Source organism: Schistocerca gregaria, chromosome 1 (assembly GCF_023897955.1).
Source record: "Schistocerca gregaria isolate iqSchGreg1 chromosome 1, iqSchGreg1.2, whole genome shotgun sequence".
Taxonomy (NCBI): domain Eukaryota; kingdom Metazoa; phylum Arthropoda; class Insecta; order Orthoptera; family Acrididae; genus Schistocerca; species Schistocerca gregaria.
The window spans coordinates 1,185,145,454-1,185,165,717 of NC_064920.1; the positions used below are offsets into that span (position 1 = coordinate 1,185,145,454).

At 43.1% G+C, this 20,264-nt stretch overlaps 1 protein-coding gene across 1 annotated transcript in view; it reads left to right on the forward strand.

The window, feature by feature from the left end:
• LOC126284516 (Down syndrome cell adhesion molecule-like protein Dscam2) overlaps positions 1 to 20,264 on the forward strand; it is a 1,260,408-nt gene that overhangs the window by 116,502 nt on the left and 1,123,642 nt on the right. The gene's annotated exons all lie outside the window — the stretch shown is intronic.

Genomic DNA, 20,264 nt, shown 5'->3' on the forward strand with positions numbered 1-20,264 from the left:
AAATCTGAATTTTTTCCGTTGTCAACCATTTACTTCAATGGGATACTACTTTGTTTCCTTGGAAATTACTGATTGTGTTACGTAGTGCCGGTGGCATCACCTGTGTCACATATATTCGTATTTTGTCTATAATAATTTTTTTGAAAAATTGTGCGTCTAACATATTTTCTTGTGATATTTTCGTTGGATCGGGACAAATCAGCTCACCACTTCATTACACTCTCACGTAGACTATTTAAACTTATATTGACCAGTCCTGTGGCGACAAAACTTACCTAGCTGCTGTAAATGGTTGATTTTGCAGATTTACGAGCTATCTGCTCTCTGTCCCTGTAGCAGTGTGGTACTGCATAAGGATAGAAACGAAAAAACAGATGGACAAAATAAAGAAAGATGTATATCTGAAACATGTTAGAAAAAACAAAAATTGTTTTTAAAAGAGATCTTTTACAGATTCTCTTGGTAAATACCATGACGCTACAGAACAGAAATTCAGATAGGTAAGGAGAATTTTTTTCGTTAATAGTAAAGATTTATTGATATTAAATATTGTCAATTGAAATAAGAAACTAGCAGTCACCACAAACAGGATAGCAGAGCCACATTTGTCCAGAGCCTGTAGATTATTGCATTCATTCTTACTGGCAGAGTCCACTAAAGACCTCATCTGGCCGCACATCTTATGTCGGTTAGTGTTTTTTCCAACTAACCCACATCATAATTATTCCATATGTCAAGTACCAAGCCTACTGAATTTCTGAAACAATAAACGTCAATTGTTTCATGAATATTACTGTTACGACCACCTTAATTGTAAAATTATGCTCTTGAAGAATATGCATAGTTTCTGGTCTGTAAGACGGCTCCTGAAGTTGCCAAATAATTTTCTCGTGAGATGTGCACCATTTCTTTTCGACTGCCTATAGCACTGTCTTGCCAGTCAAACAAGCCTGTGAAAATCCCTGTAAAAAATTCTAACAGACCCTCTTTTTGCGTAGCTCGATGTCGCCATTAAATCTGGCATGGGTCTCCTGCTCTAGAGCAGTAATTCACTCATGGGTCTGCATGTAATGGAAAAATTCTAGAATCAAGAAGTTCACTTTTGTTCTAGCCACAACTGTTACTTCATCTTTGCATACAATGTTTCGCATGAATGTTAGAAACTCACGAACTTGAGAAAAACTCATTTCATTTCGCCAATGATAAGGTGACGTTCGGTACCTGCAGCAAAAAGCCCTAACTTGATCAGATACGTAACATAATAAATATATTATCTAACGAATATCTTTTGAAGATAATGGGAGTGTACGTTTTATTTTTGTATTTGTTCTCATGATTTGTTGATGTCCTTTTTGCAGAATGCAGGTAACTTTGGCTTTTCAATAGTGCTGGTCTTTATTAAATTTCCCTTTTCCGCTTACTCTGTGCAGCATAAGCGGCGACGAGTGAAATTGTATGCCAGACCGAGATTCGAGCCCGGGATCTCCTCTTTACGAAGCAGTTGTGTTTTCCATCTTTTTTCACCGAATGGAAACACTGTGGGAACCACAAAAGAAAGATCTACTTGCTACTGCTACCTATTTACTAAGAACAAAAGAAACTGCACCTCTTCAGGCCTTGGCGTCTATTATTGCTACACCTAAACAAAATGCGTTAATAACTGCGCCACCCGGCCACTGTGTTTCTCGCAACTGAGCTGACTGTCTCGGCACACCCCTCGGCCGACCCACATTCACATCTAGCGCCACCTATTCGCAGCTCCTGTCCATTCCTCCAAGCTCGCTGATTATATATCCACGCAGAAGGTCGGAATTAATTGTGTATCAGTACGCACTAGGCAGGGTCGACAGCTTTGTCGCAGTGGCAACACCGTTTCCCGCCAGATCACCGAATTTAAGCGCTGTCGGGCTGGGCTAGAACTTGGGTGGGTGACCATCCGGTCTGCCGAGCGCTGTTGGAAACGGGGTGCACTCAGCCCTTGTGAGGCAACCTGAGGAGCTACTTGACTGAGACGTAGCTGCTCCGGTCTCTGAAACTGACATACGACTGGGAGAGCGGTGTGTTAACCCACGTGCTCCTCTATATCCGCATCCATTGACTCCTGTGGGCTGACGATGACACGGCGGCCGGTCGGTACCGTTAGGCCTTCATGGAATGTTCGGGAGGAGTCAGTCACTTACTAGGCAGGAGTCCCTGGTTCGAACCTCAGTCCAGCACACATTTTTACTCGTCGCCGCTGTTGCCGCACAAGTCTTGATGCAGCCTGCATCAATAATCCCGTCCCTTTCCTTTTCTTTCACCCTCCTCTTCCTTCAGTTTGCACAATATGTTTCACAGCTGTGGTTTCCGCATGGTGTCTGTTCTTTCGGACATGTCCGAAAGAACAGACACGACACACTCATATACTTTCAGTGTTTTAACAACTAATAATGTTACAATATCCGAAGATGACAGATTTGCGAAACCAGTGATATTACTGAAAATAACTAACAATAAAATATTGCAGGCTAGTATGCCGTGGTCGAATGGATTTCAACTCAACGTTTCGTCCTAATCTTCGGAGGACATTTGCAAGGGGAATGGTAGCTACTGTGAATGTCCGTTTCATTCTCTGCCTCCCTATTAGCTACAAAACTCCACTTACGCGTGCGTCTCCCCAATGGCGTGATGCCACATGTTTTGAATGCGTGAGTGCTCCTTTCTATCTGCTCGTCTTCGGCGCAGAGGGGGCACCACAGCACAGAGTCAAGAACAACACGGCTCACATCAATGACAATGTGTCACGAAACGACACATTAAGAGATGCTCATTCATCATGTTTATCAGCACCATAATAGTTTGAGGAAATACCCTAATTTAACCTTTGTACCTAAAACAAAAAAGAAAATAAATATTACACTTCACTTTTTCGTGGTGATAAGTACAACTTTACGACAATGTTCCGAAACCCGTGAGCGACGTGGGAACTGGAGCAATTGGATATGGTACTAGGAACTCTCCATATCAAGTCCTGCAAAATATCAAGCTAAATTTTCCAATATACTTGCAGTGATTAGATGGCACGTTTAATGTGGGACGTTCCTGATCTGGACTTCGCCGGAATTCTAAATACAAAGCAGGGGCGGAGTGGTTTTATTTGGAGCGCGGCGTGTATGGGAATTCTCCACCCCCCCTCCCCCTCCTACCACCCGCCCTACGGACCGACCGCACTGTGCGCTGTGGGGGCAGCGCAACGCAGCAGCTGTTCCGGACAGCGCCGCAGCTGCCGCTAATGTATGCGGCTGGCTACACGCCCGTGGCCAGCACTGCTAATTCCAGGGGGCCAGCCGCTCTGCTCTGCGCTGTTCCCAAGATGCGGGAGTATGGGCTTTACGCTCCATTCGCTGCGGACGTGTCTCGGCACACTTTCCGCAACTCCAGTGAGGGACAGTGCCACTAAAGAGGGCAGTCATCGGTATTGGTTAATCAACTGACTGTAGAGATACCACTTCTGGAGTTCCACAAGGCTCAACAATTGGTCCACATTATTTCGCCTATCTGTAAACAGATCTAATACACAAAAGAAGATTACTATTTTTTACAGACGTCAGTAGTAGTGTAACCAACCCAAAAATAATATGACAACAGGAGAAAAATACCAAATGTCATTTGTAAAAGCATAATTGAGTAGTTTTTCTGTAAACGGTCTCACTATGTTTCAAAAAGAATTAACATATCCAGTTTTGCACTTCTAGAGCTACTTCACCAACGGTAACACATTATAATAAAATAATAAGTAAGATGGATGCCAAAAAAATATAGGTGTAAATATCGATCAGAATTTAAAATGAAAGAAACTGAGGTGGGCCTTTTCCTTCCTCCTAAGACAGTTCAGTTGAATTTGCATTACTGATCATTGTAAATCTTGGGGAGAGAAAACCCGCCCAAGGTAACATATTTGCATTCAATGTTGTCGAATGAAATAACACTGTGTGATAACTCGTCTTTAAGAAAGATTCCAATTGCTCTGTAACGTGATGTAAGAATTATACTATTTATGGTATATTTCGTCGGTTATTGGAAGAAAATACGATTCACTCGAATACAACGTCTTCATGTTCCATAATCATATTTGTATTATATACTTATATGGATATATTTATGTGGATATGGTGTATGTTCTTTCGGACATTTCCGAAAGAACAGACACGATATCCAAATAAGTATGCAGTTCTGGCAATACCGGCCATGACCTTCTTCTTCTGTGCGAATGCGCACATATTCCCCGAACTCTTACAGGATTTGGTAAGAATGTCTTCCACGAGTAATGACTGTGTTGGGGTAGGACACTGCGAATGTAGTGTGTGGACATGCAAGGTGAGAATGTGGGTCTCACGGGAGGCGTACGCGATGTATTCCGTGCAGTCGCCATATCCTCTGTGTCCTCGGTGGCTCAGATGGATAGAGCGTCTGGCATGTAAGTAGCAGATCCCGAATTCGAGTTCCGGTTGGGGCACACATTTGCACCTGTCCCCGTTGATATATATCAACGCCCGTCAGCAGCTGAAAGTATTAATATAATTCTAACATCTAACTATCTGTCCAACATTAATTTATCTGACGATGGCCTAAGAAGACGAAAGCCTATTCAAAACGAACTAATGTTCGTTATGAATAGGCTTTCGGCTTCTTAGGCCATCATCAGATAAATTAATGTTGGACAGATAGTCCATACAATTTCATCGAGAATTCATAGCTTCGCAAAGAATGTACAAAGATGTGTGGCATTTTGTGACTACATCGATACAAAGGGCTAGCATGTTGAAATACCTAAAGAGACACTGATCAAATAAATCTTACATTAAAGTGTCTTCAAATATTAAAACTATGTTAGTGTGTAAAACAAAAAACGTGCTACAACTGAGTAATGGAACAGACCTCTATGTCATATGGATAAATTGGTGAATGTGATGAACAGGCCTAATAAAGGGAGGGGGGAGGGGAGGAATGACGTCGATTGAATGTGGGTATGGAATAGTTATAACAAGCTCATTACCTGATGGTGAGACGAATAATAGCTGTGATGTCCTCCATAAAGGAACCAAAGGGAGAAAACTAACGCTAATTCTGACCATTAATAAACACTAATGAAAGAATCCTGACCTGGTCCTTTATGGCCAAATGTAGTTCCACTACTACCCTTAAGAAAGTAGCAGCCAATTATTATTCCCATCACCATGAGCAAATAAGATTGTTATCACTGTTTCACACACACATTCCATCGACGTCTTTCTTCCCATCCCTTTATTCGCTCTTTTCATCACATTCACAAGTTTGTCCATATGACATAGTGGCCTCTGCCTTTACCGACTTGTAGTACATTTTTATTTACACACTGTCATAGTTTGAACATTTGACTGTACTGTAATCTAAGATTTATCTGTGCAGTGTGCCTTTTTAGGTATTACAACATGCTTGTGTGTTGTATCGATATGATCACAAAATGTCACGGGTCTTTGTACAGCATTCTTCGTACAGCTATGAATTCTCCCTGAAGTTGTGTGGACTATCTGTTCAACGTTAACATATCTGACGATGGCCTAAGAAGCTGAAAGCCGGTTCATAACGAACTAATAAATATTACTGTGGATCATTAATACGTTGCATTGAAGTTGTTAATAAGAATAGTATGTGGTGTTCACTCACGATCAACGTGCACTCATCTTTTTACGGAGTTATGCACTGGTGACCACTGCTTCACAATATAATCATTGGGTCATTATTTTTCTCTTTGTATATAAATCAATAGAGTTCAAAAGAAACAATAATCCATATAATTACAGTACCAGAAGATGAAATGACGTTCAGTTTTCCATATTAAGGCGGTCCTTAGCACAAAACTTGTGTCCAATGCTGCCACCAAACTTTTTGATCACTTACTCAATGATATACAAATTCCGACTTACAGAAAAGTGAAATCTGTAAACAAAAAATTCCTCCTTGATAATTCTTTCTGTTCCGTAGACTAATTTCTGTTAATGTCACATGGAAAAGGTGGTGCATACATATTAGTAATTCACACCTGTATTTAAAAAAAAAACCTTGAAAATTGTGAGCGTGCAGCTGTATTCACATATTAATGTATAATATAAATGTTCATAAAGAGATTATTCAGTTGTTTTCAGTGAATTGTCTCTTTCTCTCTACTTCAAACATACACAATTCTGTACATCTAGAGGTACCCACTTGTTCTACAACTTTACAATTACTTATACAACCTATTCATGAAATACAAGACTAGCAACTGACAATAATTTACCGCAACCAGTAACATTTTTTGTATTAAAATCTGCGTTACGTGTTTCAGAGCGTTACAACTGCATTATCAATTGGTTTTAAGCCTATCAATATGGATTAACTGTGTGTAGGACTTTCTTTGTTCAGTGACAGTAACTGGCAGCAGAAGAAACGTCTGGAATTACTTTGGAAGAAAAATCAGATTTACCCGAAAAATTAGCCAAGGTTGCTAAATTCACTCAGTTATCCGTATGCGCTGTAACTGTTCATTTGCATTTCATAATACGTATATTTCTGACATGGTTATTGTATTTTGGAAATGACATTTTGACTATTCAGTACGACGATTTGAAAATGGATTCCGTCCCGAAAGTAGTCATCGAGTAAATAAGAAAAGCGAAATTTGCAACTTTGGCTGGATTTTCGTTGTACTGATTAACAGAAGTAGCTGACCTGCAATGATTCCAGCGTGCTGGAAGTTTGTCAAACTTATGCGTACGTTTTAGGCAACGGCCTTGCCGTAGTGGATACACCGGTTTCCGTGAGATCACCCAATTTTAGCGCTGTCTGGCGTGGCCGGCACTTGGATGGATGACCATCCGCGCCGACATGCACTGTTGCCATTTTTTGGGGTGCACTCAGCTTCGTGATGTGAACTGAGGAGCTACTCGACCGAATAGTAGCGGCTACGGTCAAAGAAAACCATCATCTCGACAGCGAGAGCGGTGTGCTGACCACACGCCCCTCCTATCCGCATCCTCAGCTGAGGATGACACGGAGGTCGGACGGTTCCGGTAGGCCTGTCGTGGCCTACAGACGGAGTGCTTTGCTTTTATGTGTACGTTTTAATTACGTAAACGAAGAGTAATACAAACATAAATACTTACCAATGGCCACAGGCTCATTTTCAAGTCTTGAGTTCATCATATAAACTTTCTGTACACTGAAATCAGAAAATATTCCAACGGTGGCAACATTTTATGAATTTCTTTTCTTAATTAATATTATTATATTAAGTACGTATTTGTGTGTGTGTGTGTGTGTGTGTGTGTGTGTGTGTGTGTGTGTGTGTGTGTATGTGTGCATATACGAGAAAGAGGCAGTGTTCGATTATAAGAGACATGTAGGTGATAAAACATGTCATTACTCTGTATACAGGGTGTTACAAAAAGGTACAGCCAAACTTTCAGGAAACATTCCTCACACACAAATAAAGAAAAGAAGTTATGTGGGCATGTGTCTGGAAATGTTTAATTTCCATGTTAGAGCTCATTTTAGTTTCGTCAGTATGTACTGTACTTCCTCGATTCACCGCCAGTTAGCCCAATTGAGGGAAGGTAATGTTGACTTCGGTGCTTGTGTTGACATGTGACTCATTGCTCTACACTACTACCATCAAGCACATCAGTACGTAGCATCAACAGGTTAGTGTTCATCACGAACGTGGTTTTGCAGTCAGTGCAATGTTTAAAAATGAGAGTTTGGCAGATGCCCATTTGTTGTATGGATTAGCGCGGGGCAATAGCCGTGGTTCGGTACTTTTGTATCGAAGCAGATTTCCAGAACGAAGGTGTCCCGACAGGAAGACGTTCGAAGAAATTGATCGGCTTCTTAGGGAGCACGGAACATTCCAGCCTATGACTCGCGACTGGGGAAGATCTAGAGGGACGAGGACACCTGCAATGGACGAGGAAATTCTTCGTGCAGTTGACGATAACCTTAATGTCAGCATCAGAGAAGTTGCTGCTGTAAAAGGTAACGTTGACCACGTCACTGTATGGAGTGTGCTACGGGAGAACCAGTTGTTTCCGTATCATGTACAGTGCGTGCAGGAACTATAAGCAGCTGATTGGCCTCCACGGGTATACTTTTGCGAATGGTTCGTCCAACAATGTGTCAATACTCATTTCAGTGCAAATGTTCTCTTTACGGATAAGGCTTCATTCCAACGTGATCAAATTGTAAATTTTCACAGTCTACATGTGTGTGCTGACGAGAATCCACACGCAATTAGGCAATCCCGTCATCAACACAGATTTTCTGTGGACGTTTGGGCAGGTATTGTTGGTGAGGTCTTGATTGGGCCCCATGTTCTTCCACCTACGCTCAATGGAGCACGTTATCAAAATTTCATACGGGATACTCTACCTGTGCTGCTAGAACATGTGCCTTTACAAGTACGACACAACATGTGGTTCATGCACGATGGAGCTCCTGCACATTTCAGTCGAAGTGTTCATACGCTTCTCAACAACAGATTCGATGATCGATGGATTGGTAGAGGCGGACCAATTCCATGGCCTCCACGCTCTCCTGACCTCAACACTCTTGACTTTCATTATTGCTGGCATTTCAAAGCTCTTGTCTACGCAAGCCCGGCACCTACTGTAGAGACTCTTCGTGCTCGTATTGCGGACGGCTGGGATACAATACGCCATTCTCCAGGGCTGCATCAACGCATCAGGGATTCCATGCGACGGAGGGTGGATGCATGTATCCTCGCTAACGGAGGGCATTTTGAACATTTCCTGTAACAAAGTGTTTGAAGTCACGCTGGTACGTTCTGTTTCCGTGTGTTTCCATTCCATGATTAATGTGATTTGAAGAGAAGTAATAAAATGAGCTCTAACATGGAAAGTAAGCGTTTCCGGACACATGTCCACATAACATATTTTCTTTCTTTGTGTGCGACGAATGTTTCCTGAAAGTTTGGCATTACCTTTTGGTAACAACCTGTACGTATACGGCAAAATTTCTCTCTCTCGCACACACACACACACACACACACACACACACACAGTATACACACACTCGCGCACACACTCGTTATGGTAAGTGTTCTCGCCCGTCTCATCGTTTTATGTCTTGTGCCGAGTTGTTCGACCAAACAACATAATTACTTATCGCCTGTATTCCACCCTCTGGCTTCTCATGTAGCTTCTACCCTGTACAGCTCCCTCAAGTACCGTGAAAGCTATTGCTTCCATTCTTAACACGTGTCCTGTCATTCAGTCCGTTCGTATTGTCAATATTTTCGTGTTCCTCTCCACGCCGATTCTGCGAAGTACCTCCCCATTTCTTATGTCATCATTGCACATAACTTTCAACTTAAAGCTTCGATTCTGTTCCTTTCCGGTCAATTCACAGTCCGTGATTCGCCGCCACAAAATTTAGTTGTCCAGGCAAACATTCTCCGCAATCTCTTCCTTCAGTATTCGATACCAGCAGCTTTGCAATGCCTGCTTTGTCTATACTACTCGGCTTCTTACAGTCTCCTTGCTTGGTGCATAAAGCTTTGTTTTGCATCCATTTCTTTACTTTGCTCGATTTCGACACCGGGTTAGTCTCTAGTATTATTGGAGCTACTAGTGATTAATTTAGTCTCAATCTCAACGAAAGTAAGCAGGAATCTGTGCTACCTTCATCCAGTGTGCCGACTGGGCTGTGTTGTTGCACGGAGCTGCACAGGGAGACAGAACATGCTGACACACGTGACGTAAATAAAACACCTGCTGTCGTCGCTGCCTCGGGTCGGCTGCGGGACTCTGCTGTTTGCCGTGCAGGTCACACAGGGCGGCGGCCTCTGCATAACAAGGTGTGCGGTGCGCTGTGTGCAGTTCGTGTCGTCCCAGGAAATGAGGCCCTGCGGCCGATAGCGCCTGCAGCGGGTTGCGTGCCGCGCAGCCCACTGTTCGCTGGTGAGGACGCGAAGGCACTGCGTGCCGTGGTGCGCTGCCACAGACCGTGTCTGCGCTGGCATCAACAACTGACGAGCTACGACGTTTAATGAACAAAGTAACAGCATGTGGACTATCACACCAATTGTGTGATTAAATTGAAGAGTTCCTAGATAATAGAACGCACCGTGTCATTCTCAATGGAAAGAAGTCTTCAGAAGTAAGAGTGGTTTCAAGTGTGCCGCAGGGGAGTGTCGTAGGACCGTTGCTATTCACACTATACATAAATGACCTTGTGGATGACATCGGAAGTTCACTGAGGCTTTTTGTGGATGATGCTGTGGTATGTCGAGAGGTTGTAACAATGGAAAATTGTACTGAAATGCAGGAGGATCTGCTGCGAATTGACGCATGGTGCATGGAATGGCAATTGAATGTCAATGTGGACAAGTGTAGTGTGCTGCGAATACAAAAAAAGGAAGATCCTTTATCATTTAGCTACAGTATAGGAGGTCAGCAACTGGAAGCAATTAATTCTATAAATTATCTGAGTGTAGGCATTAGGAGTGATTTAAAATGAAATGATCATATAAAGTTGTTCGTTGGTAAAACAGATGCCAGACTGAGATTCATTGGAAGAAACCTAAGGAAACAACCCGAAAGCAAAGGAAGTAGGTTACAGTACACTTGTTTGAATATTTCTCACCAGTGTGGGATCCGTACCAGATATGGTTGATAGAAGAGATGGAGAAGATCCAACGGAGAGCAGTGCGCTTCGTTACAGGATCATTTAGTAATCGCGAAAGCATTACCGAGATGATAGATAAACTCCAGTGGAAGACTATGCAGGAATGACGCTCAATAGCTTTTGTTGAAGTTTCGAGAAAATCCTTCACCGAGGAGTCAAGCAGTATATTGCTCTCTCCTACATATATCTCGCGAAGAGACCATGAAGATAAAATCAGAGAGACTAGAGCCCACACAGAGGCATACCGACAATCTTTCTTTCCACGAGCAATATGAGACTGGAACAGAAGGCAGAACCGATAGAGGTACTCAAAGTACACTCCGCCACACACCCTCAGGTGCCTTGGATGTATATGTAGATGTAGATGTTATGACCACTACTCACCGCAGCGCTCGACGACGCCTGCAGATGCTGCGGGAACGCGGTGCCCAAGGAAAGTATGTAAGAGGTGCAGGGGTGAACGAGAAAATCATTCATGTGGTGATACGGACCGCAAATGGGGAAATGCACTGGCTTAAGCCACTTTGATAGAGGGCACTGGGCCTGGGAACGCACAACTCGAGAACTGGTTTGTGCTGCTTTCCTATGCATGGGCGTCCACAGAAGGTTGTCCAAGGGGGTCAAGATTCAAAACTTGCTGGTTTTGGTGTACCTGATTCGGCGAGTTTGAAAACACGTTGTACCATATGAACAAAAAAAAAAAATGGTTCAAATAGCTCTGAGCACTATGGGACTTGACGTCTGAGGTCATCAGTCCTCTAGAACTTAGAACGACGTAAATCTAACTAGCCTAAAGACATCACACACATCCATGCCCGAGGTAGGATTCCAACCTGCGACCGTAGCGGTCGCGCGGTTTCAGACTGTAGCTCCTAGAAGCGTTAAGCAGGCTAAGAACAAAATTTGAATAGAAGTACGATAAACTCACTGTGTCTCAAAAGATTCGGTAGATAACTAAACGGTAAGCATAAATCGATAGTATATTAAAAAAAAACTTTAAATGGGAACATTTTAGGTTAGGCTGTACCGTGCCTTTTATTGACATTAAATGGAACAACAAGTTTTCAGTCACTGTTTATTTATGTTCACGACGCGTTTCAAAGGCTTAAAACTCCATGATCAGGTGCATTTACATTTGTCAGTGTGTCATTTGTGTGTGTGTGTTGTGTTGCGAGTTTTTGGAGGAACAAAACACTATTTCTGATCATGGTTTTGGGTTACTTGTGACAAAAAATTAAACGTGCATCTAAGGGTAAACGTAAAATAATGAAATACAGTATCTCCAATGGTCACAGGTTCCATTCACTGTCGTAACACATCACATGTATACTGTCAATTTTTAAGAAAATATGGCGTCTGGAAAGTATTGGGTGCGATTATCGTATAGCAGAAGAGAAAACATTATCGCAAAGTACAAAGAATACACAAAGTAACAAATTTAATACTGAATAAATTTTGAAGGATTTGGAGATGTTAACACTTTGAGGTGTCGCATATATGCTTCGTATTAATTACTTCAGGTGGTATATAAATTCGATTTTGACAAGTTGAAATAGCCCATATTCGTTTATAGAATTAGGTGAATTGTAACAAACTTTAAGTAAAATAATCATATTGACTACAGTGCTAAAATTATGCACAAATAACAATTTCAGTTGGGATTTAGAGACAGATATGTAAGGCTGGAAGCAGAGGAAGAGGAAGAGAAGGAGAAAGTGAGACGCAGAGAGAGGTTGGAAAGAGTGATTGTATGAGAGCAAACTTCACAAAGTAGGGTGTCTTAAGATTGTATCTGTTACATGTATTATCTGCCTAAAGGTTGCCGTAACACATTGGTTAATGCTTTAAAATATGCACATGGATGTACAAATTGTGCCATTAGTTGACGTGTACACACACACACACACACACCCACACACACACACACACACACACACACACACACAAATGTCATACTAACAAATGTTTAAACCTGTAGAACGCGTCGTGGAGATAAATGAACAGTGACTGGTAACAGTAAACTTGTTGTTTCATTTAATATCAAATAAATCTTTTTATGTCTTAACATGGATATGGATGCCATGTTTTGTATTCTACGATTTGAAATTATATCTTCTTACGGTTAAATCAAAGGCGTCAAACGAGTTACGAAATAAACTAGAAAGTATTCACACAAATCATTCCCTCACACTGTCATAAAGCTAGGTTGAAGGTGGAAATTAAAAATCTGAAATCTGAAGAAGAAGCCTAAAAGGCTAACGTAACATTAATACCCCTCTAAGTGTGTACAGAAGTTCACATCTGTTCACGTTAATAGATTTATTGTATTAGTTCCGTCATTTCTATTTTTTAAAGTCGACCGACTTAGTTGCAGCTGAATCCAATGCAGACTGGAAGCTGTATTTCAGGATCGGTCAGATGAAGTGTAGCTCTGTGCTAGATGAACGGGGGAAACCTAAGACCTCTCTCAAATATGCCGGCAAAATCAACTTTCAGCACCTAACGACTGCACCACGGTAATCCTCGTCCCTCCAGTTTGTCACATTATTGTGTAGCCACACTAACTGGAATGCAGAATTCATAAACCACGTGACAGCGAGTAGCGCTGTGTTGTAGTCCATACACTTTGAGAAGATCCCTGACCCGGAGAATTCACCAATTCTTGCTCTCTTCTATGGCATATAAAGGTATTTTCTTTTTTTGACTACTGCTGCCTGGGATTAAATATAGATGTACACATCTATAGCATAGTGGGGCTGTGTTCTTCCGAGTCAGCAATGTTAAATCTTGCGTTTAGTGGAGTCGTAGACAATAATTTCTAAAAATTCGTGATAATTGTGTAGTGAAAAAAATTGCAGGAGGGGGTAGATTAAGAGTAAGCGACAAGTCGAAGGATGTCTACACCTTATCACAGAACTTGGAGATCGGCAGCTCGTTCGTAGATTTGGTAGTGATGTGTGGTAGATCTGACAACACCTCTAATGCAGGAGCAAGTGGGTCTGATCACTCCGTTAATCGCACATAGTTCGACATGGGAATCCGCAGCAGACGACCCTTACGTATTCCCAAGTCGACCCAACGAGCCGGCAGCTGTGGCCGAGCGGTTCTAGGCGCTTCATTCCGGAACATCGCGGCTGCTACGGTCTCAGGTTCGAATAATGCCTCTGGCATGGATGTGTGTGATGTTCCTTATGTTAGTTATGTTTAATCAGTTAGAAGTCGAGGAGACTCATGACCTCAGATGTTAAGTCCTATAGTGCTTAGAGCCATTTGAACCATTTGACCCAATGATGTCATATTCGTATTTGCTATTTGCAGGAGATTAGATTAGATTAGATTAATACTTGTTCCATAGATCATGAATACGACACTTCGTGATGATGTGCACGTGTCAGGTTAATAAAAGACGTCTGTACAAGAAATTACATTACACAAAATATTGCATGACACTAATGATTAAGTTTTTTTTTCTTAGTTTATATCTAAAAATTCAGCCAATGAGTAGAAGGAGTTGTCATCTAGAAATTCTTTTAATTTATTTTTAAATGTTAGTTGGCTATCTGTCAGGCTTTTGATGCTGTTTGGTAGGTGCCCAAGGACTTTTGTGGCAGCATAATTTACCCCTTTCTGTGCCAAAGTCAGATTTAACCCTGCATAGTGAAGATCATCCTTTCTCCTGGTGTTATAGGTATGCACACTGCTATTACTTTTGAATTGGGTTAGATTATTATCAACAAATTTCATAAGGGAATATATATACTGTGAGGTTACTGTGAGGATCCCTAGATCCTTAAATAGATGTCTGCAGGATGACCGTGGGTGGGCTCCAGCAATTATTCTGATTACACGTTTTTGTGCAATGAATACTTTTCTACTCAACGATGAATTACCCCAGAATATGATGCCATACGAAAGCAGTGAATGAAAGTAGGCATAGTAAGCTAATTTACTGAGATTCTTATCACCAAAATTTGCAATAACCCTAATAGCATACGTAGCTGAACTCAGACGTTTCAGCAGACCATCAATGTGTTGCTTCCAGTTTAACCTCTCATCAATGGACACATCTAAAAATTTTGAAAATTCTACCTTAGCTACAGACTTCTGTTCAAATTCTATATTTATTACTGGAGTTGTGCCATTTACTGTACGGAACTGTATATACTGTGTTTTATCAAAATTTAAAGAGAGTCCGTTTGCTGAGAACCACTTAATAATTTTGTGAAAAACATCATTTACAATTACATCACTTAGTTCTTGGTTTTTGGATGTTATTACTATACTTGTATCATCAGCAAAAAGAACTAACTTTGCATCTTCATCAATGTGGAATGGTAAGTCATTAATGTATATCAAGAACAGTAAAGGACCTAAGACCGAACCCTGTGGGACCCCTGGAATAACATCTCGTTCCTAGTTTCCTGTTATATTAATTTGAAGGCTATACTTCTGTCACATTTACAAAACTTAATATTCTCCATGTCGTGTGATATGTCTATGTTGGATTAAGCTGCAGTAATGACGTTCTATCTCTTAGTTTTAAAACCGATATTTAAAAACGTATCTTAATCCTTCACTCCGCTGCTTTGGACAGCTGCAAGGTAGGTTATGAGGTGCATTTTCTCTGCTGTCAGTCAGAGCTTAAAATTGCCGATTGGTTTGCTTATTTGAACTGTCACAGCGGTACGCGAATATTGATAAATGTGGCCACATACACACAGTTTTGAAGTATTTTATTGAACGTTTTTCCTGTATTTCTTGACCGGTCCTGTATACGAAAAAAAAAATATTAGTGATCATTTCTGAAAAGCGCGGAGTGAGAGGATAAACATTTTTGAAAACATTATTGGAAAAGTCGGTGATCACAGTCTAATATTTGAAATTTATTTACAAAACCGTCTAGACCGCAAGGCACTGTATTACAATGTGACCGGTTTCGATCTATTGATGGAAAATGGCTCTGGATGAAGCAGGAACCGCTGAATGACGATAGAATAAAACACTGTCGGAATTCGTGCCGCGTCAGTTCTGTGTTTTATGTATAGGCCGGTTGCACGGGAATGAACAAGTGCATTACCGTCATATTCGGAAGCTGCATTTAACCACAACGCTATATGCTGTATTTTTAGCGGTATAATGACCTGAAAGTAGCGTTAAAGCGCGGTTCTGCGCTACCCATGATGATTACTTATTTCTAGTTTCTGCTACCAGTCACTTTTTTATTTTATGTTTACTCTAACATAATACAACGCGTTTCGAACATGTTCCGTTCATCGCCAGGCTTTTATGCATACATACATGTTACTGAAAAATAAACATTCTTAAACTAGAGTAATCTAGAACTCTTTGTCCATTGTTTGTTATTGTAGAGACTGGTGTGGCATTTAGGGGAGAGGAGGTTCAAAATGGTTCAAATGGCTCTGAGCACTATGGGACTTAACATCTATGGTCATCAGTCCCCTAGAACGCAGAACTACTTAAACCTAAGGACATCAAACAACATCCAGTCATCACGAGGCAGAGAAAATCCCTGACCCCGCCGGGAATCGAACCCGGGGGGAGGAGGGGAGCAGTGTATGGCGAGAAATCGAAATCAGTGATGTCTTCTGCTGTTTTTCTGCCTTGTGGTTGACTATGTATGATATCACAGCCTGTATAGGATGCAGATAGATTTGCATCAGTTACGTATTACGAAAATAGTGTGAAGCGCTTTTACATGATAGTTGATCACTTACGATTTCATCATCTTGCTGCTTCACTTGCATCACTGATGTAATGGCGGAGCTGTTGATTGACATTATACTATTGCACATTGTATACAATATCAACCATAAGGAAGAAAACCAGTAGAAGACATCACTGATGTCTTCTGCTACGTAACAAACAACGGACAAAGAGATCTAGATTAATCTACTTTAAGGCTGTTTATTTTTAACAACATTTCTATGTATGTATGTATGTATGTATAAACGAATGAAGATGAACAGAACATGTTCTAAACGCGTTGTATTATGTTTGTATTGTGTCAGATTAAACATAAAATAAAAAAGTAACTGGTAGCAGAAAACTAGAAATAAATAATCATCTCGCACAGTCACGATTCACAATCATAGCCTTATGGCTGAAAATAATAATAAATACCAATGATGATGTCTGCGAGTATGGCATCGGCCGATTCCAATTCTCTAGCGTCATGATGAGGGGAGCCATCACACGACACCAGTCATGTCTCACTCTGATTGAGGGAACAACGATGGCACAATGATTCATCACGGACATGTGTTACTTCTTATGCGGCAGTATAGTAGTACCATTTTTCAACACGATAATGTTCGTCCACTCATGGAACGCGTCTCTATAAAATCTGTGTGATGCTGAAGTACTCGCATAGCCAACACGATCTCCAGATCCGTTCCCTATAGCACATGTGTGCGACTGGCCGGGCGTCAACTTTGTCCCAGCGCTTATATTTAGATTATCAATCACCATTTATGACAGTTGGCCTGCTTTGCCACAGGGGAGAAAAGACTATATTTATGAACCCTTTCCACCCGAATCAGTGCATGCACGCAGGACACACTGGGTACAATGTCATACTGATAAATGGGCTCCACTGGTAAGTTCTTCGTAAATTTTACTCTTTTGTGTAATCCCTGAAATAGCGTTCCATATCCTCTCATGTCGTGAAGTATCATTTTGTTTCTTCCTCCCCTTTCGGGTGCACTTTTTTTTTCCAAGGCAGTGTAAATTAATACTGAAAAAGGTTGGACTAGGAAGCACACCAGGACAGATGGGTACACTACAGAATATTAATTGACAGTGCTACAACTGAACACCTTTACTTATAGTGGGAGAAGCAATCGTGTAGAAATTAAGAAGCATTTCCAATCTCTGAATTAATTCTTTTATCAGTTCAACAGCACACTATCTTTCCAGCTGCGCTGGTTCTCGCAGACGTAACTATGACGTCCAGAATGAGATTTTCATTCTGAAGCGGAGTGTGCGCTGATGTGAAACTTCCTGGCAAATTAAAACTGTGTACCGGACGGAGACTCGAATTCGGGACCTTTGCCTTTCGCGGGCAAGTGCTCGCCATCTGAACTACCCAAGAACGACTCACGCCCAGTCCTCACAGCTTCATTTCTGCCAGTACCTCGCCTCCTACCTTCCAGACTTTACAGAAGCTCTCCTGCGAACCTTTGCAGAACTAGCACTCCTGAAAGAAAGGATATTGTGGAGACATGGCTCACCCACAGCGTGGGGAATGTTTCCAGAATGAGATTTTCACTCTGCAGCTCAGTGTGCACTGATATGAAACTTCCTGGCAGATTAAAACTGTGTGCCGGAGCGAGACTCGAACTCGGGACTATTGCCTTTAGCGGGCAAGTGCTCACTATCTGAGCTAACCAAGCAAGACTCAAGCCCCATCCTCACAGCTTGGAAGGTAGGAGACGATTTATTGGCAGAAGTGAAGCTGTGAGGACGGGGCGTGAGTCGTGCTTGGGTGGCTCAGATGGTGACCACTTACCCGCGAAAGGCAAAGGTCCCGAGTTCGAGACTCGGTCCTGCACGCAGTTTTAACCCGCCAGGAAGTTTCAACTATGACGTCGGCAGCCGCTGTCCGGTGGAGCTGAGCTACTGAACTGACGAGATAATCTGCATTGACGAACTGGACCCCCGAGAGCATTCGTCTGCTCCCTGTATGCCAGCGCCGGAGAGGGCGCTGGTGTAGTGCTGTCTTCCTGGAGAGGGGAGGTGCGGCGTCTGATTTGTGTATTCTAGGAGCCCTGGTGGTCCCGGTCGCCTGCGGTGGACTGGAGGCCGAGCGGTGACCTCTCCAGTTGTCAGGATGCTAGGAAATGGCTGTAGAAGTGTTAGAAACGCCAAAGAAACATTAATTCATAACACCTTTATTCCTGCCGAGTACAGTGTGGCTTGGTGATATCAACGACCTTCCCCGAGTCTTCCCTGACTCGTAGCGATGACACCAGATCCGGGCCGCACAGTCTTGCTTATCTTTGCCAATTTTTGCAAGGTTCGGAGAACTTGTTCCGAACCGTTAAGCCTATTGTTACCAATTTTTGCAAGGTTCGGAGAACTTCCCGCCGCGTGCTGTGACGTAGCGGAGGAATGTCCTTCAATCGGCCGCGCGTGGCTGGCGGCGCCCGGCTGGACGGCGACAGGCCTGCGGTCAGCAAGCAGCTGCGCGTGGAGGCTCCGGGTTGGAGTCCCGACTCTGTCGGCACGAGAGGCGTTCTCGTAGTGCGGAGTGTACTCTATGCCATACCGTCTTCTTCCCTGCTCCTCCTGGTGGCTCGTCCGCGGTGGACGGGCCGAACGGGCTGCAGTCCCCCAGCATCGTCGGCTCACCCGGCTGTGACGGCGAATGCACAGAGCCTAGGCCCCACACGATCTCGACGACGACGACTCACTGATGCGGTCAGCTTTGACGGCGAGCGAGTCTGCCGCGATGTCTTCTAATCCTAGGTTGACGATTGACAGCGGCAGCAGAGAGGACCAGAGCTGGTACTGCCCCCTCACGTCTGCTGCTGGATGGGCCGCCCTTACTGCAGCATCTCCTCAATAAAGATCAACATATCGATCACCGAGCTGAGCGCTACAAAGCGACCCAGTACACATCTAACTGCAAGTCTATCTGCGAGTCTAACTGCGAGTGCCTTGTTGCTATCAAAGCTGGCGTATTTAAAGGAAGCACGAGCGACGTCCTGACTTCATGATCGTTTGTAATGAATGCATTCGTTCCACTTTAACTGCTGATTCATCTGTCGTACTCACCCCTTAGGTGTTATTGCGACAGAGCTACGTGTTGTTACGGCAGACTTACGCGAAGTTGTGAACTGCAGTACAGCTGACGCTATACATCTGCCTCGCGCTCTACGAAGGTATCCGTCTAACACAAACCCACATGCTAAGCAATTCTCTCTCGGCTGTTGAGTGTAACAAGGACATTGCCCCTGTGTGACGACAAATTCCGATACATGCGCAATCCTCTTAGCTCTTGGCTAACCTACTGCCTCTGGCTCTCGGCATAGGCAACGAAACTTTGTGAATATTCCACGATTCCAACATTTTACTATTCCGCGACACTACAGTATACAGCCAACCTGGCGCCACCCCTCTGGATCCGGAGACACTGACGTTCGTGGTGTGTGTGTGTGTGTGGGGGGGGGGGGGGGGGAGGGGGGGAGAGAATTTTGACATCCCTCGCATGAGTTGTGTGTTACAATGACGTCACATAGGAGGTGAAATGCGACTGCAAAAGTAAAACAAACAAAAAAAATCACGAGAATGTCAGCTACTGCGGCAGAAGGAATTGCTGAGTGGAGCCGGCGCCCAGGCTTTCAGGGTCAACATGTAGGGAGCAGAGGGGAAGAAAACCTCCTTGGCAGCTCTGGCGGTGTGCGGGTCAAACCGTGGGGTGGGGGACAAGAGCTCTCCATTAGCGCCGCTGCTGACTGCTGCGGTCCCGCGTTCACCCCGGCCCGGCCGGCTCACCGTGGGCTGGCAGCGGTCCAGACCGGCGCAGCTCGCGTCTCTGCCGC